At 44.2% G+C, this 6,194-nt stretch overlaps 1 long non-coding RNA gene across 1 annotated transcript; it reads right to left on the reverse strand.

The window, feature by feature from the left end:
• Nucleotides 1-383: 383 nt before the first annotated feature.
• Nucleotides 384-4,140, reverse strand: LOC129861978 (uncharacterized). Its single transcript, XR_008760693.1, has 2 exons — nucleotides 3,368-4,140; nucleotides 384-1,931 (listed from the first exon to the last, which is right to left on the reverse strand). It is a non-coding gene; the product is annotated as an uncharacterized LOC129861978 (long non-coding RNA).
• Between the last annotated feature and the right edge of the window lie 2,054 nt (nucleotides 4,141-6,194).

A 6,194-nucleotide genomic window follows, 5' to 3' on the forward strand; every position in this document is an offset into this window, starting at 1 on the left:
CTGACATCAATATACGGAGCCTTCCGAGCCTCTCTACAGCATTTACATAATGTTTACCATGATCAAAGATACTCTATATCAGGGGTGTCAAACTCATTCCACGGAGGGCCTAGTGTCTGCAGGTTTTTGGTTTTTCCTTTCAATAAAGCCCTAGACAACCAGGTGTGGGGAGTTCCTAACTAATTAGTGATGTTAATTCATCAATCAAGTACAAGGGAGGAGCGAAAACCCGCAGACACTCGGCCCTCCGTGGAATGAGTTTGACACCTGTGCTCTATATGAAGAGAAAAGCAAAAACGATTTAATCATCCACCTGACATTTATTCCGTTAGAGACGTCTGTGTATTCCACGTGTGACTTAACTAAATAGAAAACCTGTGTAATCAAATCTAAAACACCTCCATGATTTATTTAGTTGGACAGAACTGATTTCAGATGTCCTTATTCTGAGTTCGCAAGGTTGCTTTGGTTTGACACACACACACACACTGTAAGGGTTTCTAACCCCGGTCGGTGTGTGTCAGAGTTTTGGCTGATTGATTGTATGTCTATGTTACACCTCTGTCCTCTGAGAAATGACAGGAAGAACTCACAGCTGAATAATGCATGAACCAGCCTCCCATATAGTCATAGGAATAATGGTACCGTTATGGTACAGCAGTGTTCCCTGGGGTACAAGAAATATCAAAATACACATCATGTACCTTCAGAAGTACATATGATTTCACATGGTACAATTCGATACCTTTAGGGTACATATACGGATAATCTAGTATAAAGGGTAAAAAATTATACCCAATATTATACCCAATATTTTGCACATGAAAGGTACAATCATCACACTCTACGGTGAAGGTACATTTCTGTTTTCCAGGGAACAAACATATTTTGTGTACACTCAATACACACCCATAATACATGTATTACTTTTTTTGCCACTAAAAGGAACTAACAGCTTTGTCACTGCGGTGGTACCCTAAAAGGCATATTTGTACCATGATCATTATGGTATTTCCCAGAATGCTCTACTGCATGTTGATTTTTGAAATTGTTTTGCCTACCTGTTTGTTTTGCATGAAAAACAACATTTTTCATATAAATCAGTTAGTTGGATTTTTTAGCAACCGTTACTAAAATGGTCGTTCCAGTTTAAATGGCTTAGGTAGTCGCCTCCTAACGTTGCCAGTCACTCTGAATGTTGAATATCCTAATTCTGGCTGGATTCCGATAGGAATTACACTTTCCAAGACAGAACACTGGGACATGAAGGTATATGTAGGGTAATTCTGTCAACTTTCCCCAAATTCTCAGCTCTTCCAGAAATCCCAGGTGGAAGATTCCTGGAAATGGGAGGGAATAAGCAGGAAATCTGGACAGTTACCAGAATTTTGAAACCTTACTTGCTTGATGTGTCCTGTAAACCATGAGTTTCAGGCCACTGTATTAGGGTACAAACTAGGGCTCAAAACTAGTGCACTATGCACTGAAAGTACAAAACATTAGGAACACCTGCTCTTTCCATGACAGACTGACCAGGTGAATCCAGGTGAAAGCTATGATCCCTTATTGATGTCACCTGTTAAATCCACTTCAATCAGTGTAGATGAAGGGGAGGAGACCGGTTAAAGAAAGATTTCTAAGTCTTGAGAGAATTGAGACATGGATGGTGTATTTGTGTCATTCAGAAGGTGAATGGGCAAGACAAAATATTTAAGTGCCTTGGAACAGAGTATGGTAGTAGGTGCCACTGGTTTGTGTGTTTATCCAGAACTGCAACACTGCTGGGTTTTTCACTACCAACAGTTTCACCCAAAGGACATCCAACCAACTTGGCACCTCTGTGGGAAGCATTGGAGTCAACATGGCCCAGCATCTCTGTGGAACTCTTTCGGCACCTCGTAGAGTCCATGTCCCGACGAATTGAGGCTGTTCTGAGGGCAAAAGGGGGTACAAATCAATACCAGGAAGGTGTTCCTAATGTTTTGTACACTTAGTGTATAGGAAATAGGGTGTCATTTGGGACTTAGCCATCCACTCTCAAATTAGAGAGAGTAGGCCAAAGCCATTGAGCACTACGCTGTCTGCCATAAAGAGAATGGAATCACTACACACCTGCTGCAACTAAGTGCGAATTCCTAGAACAATGACCCGACATTACCTTGGATTGAGTGATGAGACAGAGAGAGTGGAAAGACAGAGAGAGAGCGAGAAGGGGGGGAGACCGATGAGAGAGAGAAGGGGATCGAGAGAGAGAGGGGGGAGAGAGGGAGGATGGAGAGAGGGATGGAGAGAGGGGGGGAGAGAGGGAGGATGGAGAGAGGGGGGGAGAGAGGGAGGCTGGAGAGAGGGGGGGAGAGAGGGAGGCTGGAGAGAGGGGGGGAGAGGGAGGATGGAGAGAGGGGGGGAGAGGGAGGATGGAGAGACGGGGGGAGAGGGAGGATGGAGAGACGGGGGGAGAGGGAGGATGGAGAGACGGGGGGGAGAGGGAGGATGAGAGAGTGTGGGGAGAGGGAGGATGAGAGAGGGTGGGGAGAGGGAGGATGAGAGAGGGTGGGAGAGGGAGGATGAGAGAGGGTGGGAGAGGGAGGATGAGAGAGGGTGGGAGAGGGAGGATGAGAGAGGGTGGGAGAGGGAGGATGAGAGAGGGTGGGAGAGGGAGGATGAGAGAGGGTGGGAGAGGGAGGATGAGAGAGGGTGGGAGAGGGAGGATGAGAGAGGGTGGGAGAGGGAGGATGAGAGAGGGTGGGAGAGGGAGGATGAGAGAGGGTGGGAGAGGGAGGATGAGAGAGGGTGGGAGAGGGAGGATGAGAGAGGGTGGGAGAGGGAGGATGAGAGAGGATGGGAGAGGGAGGATGAGAGAGGATGGGAGAGGGAGGATGAGAGAGGATGGGAGAGGGAGGATGAGAGAGGATGGGAGAGGGAGGATGAGAGAGGGGGGGAGAGGGAGGATGGAGAGGGGGGGAGAGGGAGGATGGAGAGGGGGGGAGAGGGAGGATGGAGAGAGGGGGAGAGGGAGGATGGAGAGAGGGGGGGAGAGAGGGATGGAGAGAGGGGGGAAGAGAGGGATGGAGAGAGGGGGGAGAGGGAGGATGAAGAGAGGGGGGGGAGGGAGGATGGAGAGAGGGGGGGGATCGAGAGAGAAATGGAGAGAGAGGGAAGGAGAGAGATGTTCAAGAGAGGGTGAGAGATTTAAGAGATGCTGAAGAGAAAGTGGAACAGAGAGAGATGCTGTATATAAACAGAAGACTTGAATCCGTACTTGCGGTTGAAACTTAAAATCAGGTTTTATTTCCTGTTAGGTACAATTCTAAATCTTTGGGGAAAGGGGAATGAGAAAAAAATATATAATAAAATGCCTTTTACTCACCCTGCAGCCAAACATTTCTCTAGTCAGAGTCCTCAGTTCATTCCCAGGTGTGTGTAATCTCTTCTTAATGACGACAGTTGAGGACTGGGTGTGTCCGCCTGCAGCGGCGCTCTGAAATAGCTGCAACAAACTCCGGCCCGATCAACTGGGCCCTCTCCATGTTCACCCATTAGTCCAGTTCGAGCAAGTATATCAATTGAATGGGTCTCTTTAGAGAGTGTTCGATGGCATTCGGATGCTACATGAGCGTGTCTATCTCTTCCTGTGAACACCTCTTCCACACATACCGTCTTCCACATATGACGTGGGATTTTGTCTTTGTGCACAACAAACTCCGCACATTTTTACCGTTCTCACCATTTGCTCGTATATTTCGCCCCACCATACTGCTTTTTCCACAATCTGCTACCATGTTATCTTCTTGGCCGGGAACAACTCTTGCGTCTTTTTTCCATTCGTCAAAAAATGCCTTCTATATCTTGTTCTGCCCGTTTTAAAGGTTTTTCTGTTGTAAGAATTGATAAACCTACAGATTCCTTTAATGGCTACGAATTTCCTGATTGCCAATAGAAATACATTTGTGGTGAATTGTGAGATTAATTCAAAATGTAATGGTTTAGGTAGTCTCCTCCAAAATGTTCCAAACCCTAGCAGTCATTCTCAAAGCAGGTTGCAGGTGAATAAAAATTCCATCTGTTTGATTTCCTAATTCTGGCTGGATTCCGGTAGGAATTACACATCACTTTGCAAACCAGCGTTATGTGATTTGCAGAGACACGTGGTGTTGCATAATTCAGGTAAATTTTTTTACAGAAATTACAGGTTATACAGAAATCCTGGTTGGAACAGTCCTTGAAACGGAAGGGATTAACCTCTAAAAATTTCGGCCACGGGTGTCAAACTCATTCTACGGAGGGCCGAGTGTCTGTAGTTTTTTTTTTCTTCCGTTCATTTAAACCCTAGACAACCAGGTGAGGGGAGTTCCTTAATAATTAGTGACCTTAATTCATCAATCAAGTACAAGGGTGGTGCAAAAACCTGCAGACACTCATCCCTCCATTGAATGAGTTTGAAACATGGTCTAAGCCATTGAATTTGGCCTTTACTACTATAGCCCATAGAAACACATTGAATAACACATTCATAAGTGTAAAATAAATCATAACAAATAAGGTTTTGAAGTGTCTGTCCTATAGAAGATATCAGGATTTGTATATATGTATATATATATATATATATATATATATATATATATATATATTAAGCAGGAAATCTGAAATGTTACTGAAATTTTCCAACCCTACCTCAATGCCTGATGTGTCCTGTAAACCAGGAGTTTCAGGCCACTGTGTTAGGGTAATACTAGGCCTCAAAATAAGGCCTCGTGAGATTTGTAATTTATTGTCATAAAGAGTCACATTTTAATGGTAATATTCACCTTGGAATTCACTTTGTGAAGACCACAGGACTGAAAATGAATTAATTCCATAACAATCTCTGTCACTAACAAATACAGTCATGGGTGGTAACTCTACAATTCACTCAAAAAGGCAAGGCACACTGGGAAATTATATTGGAGGCATAGCTTAGTTGTGGCATGGCTTTCAGTTAGTTATTTCTGGCCACCCGTGAGTGGACATGTTGTACCAGTTTAAGTGGTATATGGTAGAGGTACATTTCTGCCACTTACAAGGAACACATGGCTCTGTCAATGTGGTGGTTCACTATAAAGAAAAAATGTACAGACACGCTTTTGTACCTGTGGATTTAATGTACGAAAGGGACTATCTGTGGTATGAACTGGGGTAAAATGATCTACCTATAACTAAAAGGTACAAAGGACGTAGCTTACAGGGTACCACTACAGTGACAAGTGTTTCTATCCCTTTAAGAACAAATCTAAACTTGTGTTTCTAGGAGTGTACACAGTGTGAGAGACTCACCCATTCAATGCCAAAAATAGTCATAGAATTGAATCTAACAGCTTTTTTTTTTTTTACAAGATACCTGGAATTAACAGTCACGGTAATGTTCTCAGGTAAACAGTAGACTGACAAGTGTTTTTACATTTTTTATCCTATACCAAAATCTATCTTTTTCACATCCAGCTAGTATTGCCAGAAACAATGCCAAAAACATCTTATTTTGAATACAATCCTAAAACACAGTGAGGGTCAAAATTACTACTTTTCCATTTAAACTTCAGTATCAGATTGACTTTCAAAAGAAAGTTTTTCCTTCTGCTAATCTAATTACAGGAACTCCTTACGTGGGGGTCTCTGAAGGTCGTCCTCCTGGGCTATGTCCCAAATGGAACCTTATTTCTCATAGCGTTCTGCTCAAAATAGTGCACTATACAGGAAATAGGGTGTCATTTGGGACATAACCATCCACTCTCAATCTAGAGAGAGTAGGCCAAAGCCATTAAGCACTACGCTGTCTGCCATAAAGGGAATGGAATCACTACACACCTGCTGCAACAAAGTGCAAATTCCTTGAACAATGACCCGACATTACCTTGGATTGAGTGGAAAAAGAGAGATAGACAGTGGAATTGATATAAATGCTGGAGAGAGAGAGAGGGAGAGGGAGAGAGAGAGATAGGGGGGGGAGAGGGGGGGGTGAGAGAGAGATAGAGAGGGGGGAGATGCTTGAGATGGTGGAAAATATATAAATTCTAGAGAGAGAGAGAGAGGTAGAGAGAGAGTGGGAGAGAGAGAGGGAGAGAGAGGGTGGGAAAGAGAGAGCGAGGGAGAGAGAGCGAGATAGAGAGAGGGAGAGAGAGAGTGGGAGAGAGAGGTAGAGAGAGAGAGTCAAAGAGAGAGAG

This window comes from Salvelinus fontinalis, chromosome 9 (genome assembly GCF_029448725.1).
Source record: "Salvelinus fontinalis isolate EN_2023a chromosome 9, ASM2944872v1, whole genome shotgun sequence".
NCBI classification, from domain to species: domain Eukaryota; kingdom Metazoa; phylum Chordata; class Actinopteri; order Salmoniformes; family Salmonidae; genus Salvelinus; species Salvelinus fontinalis.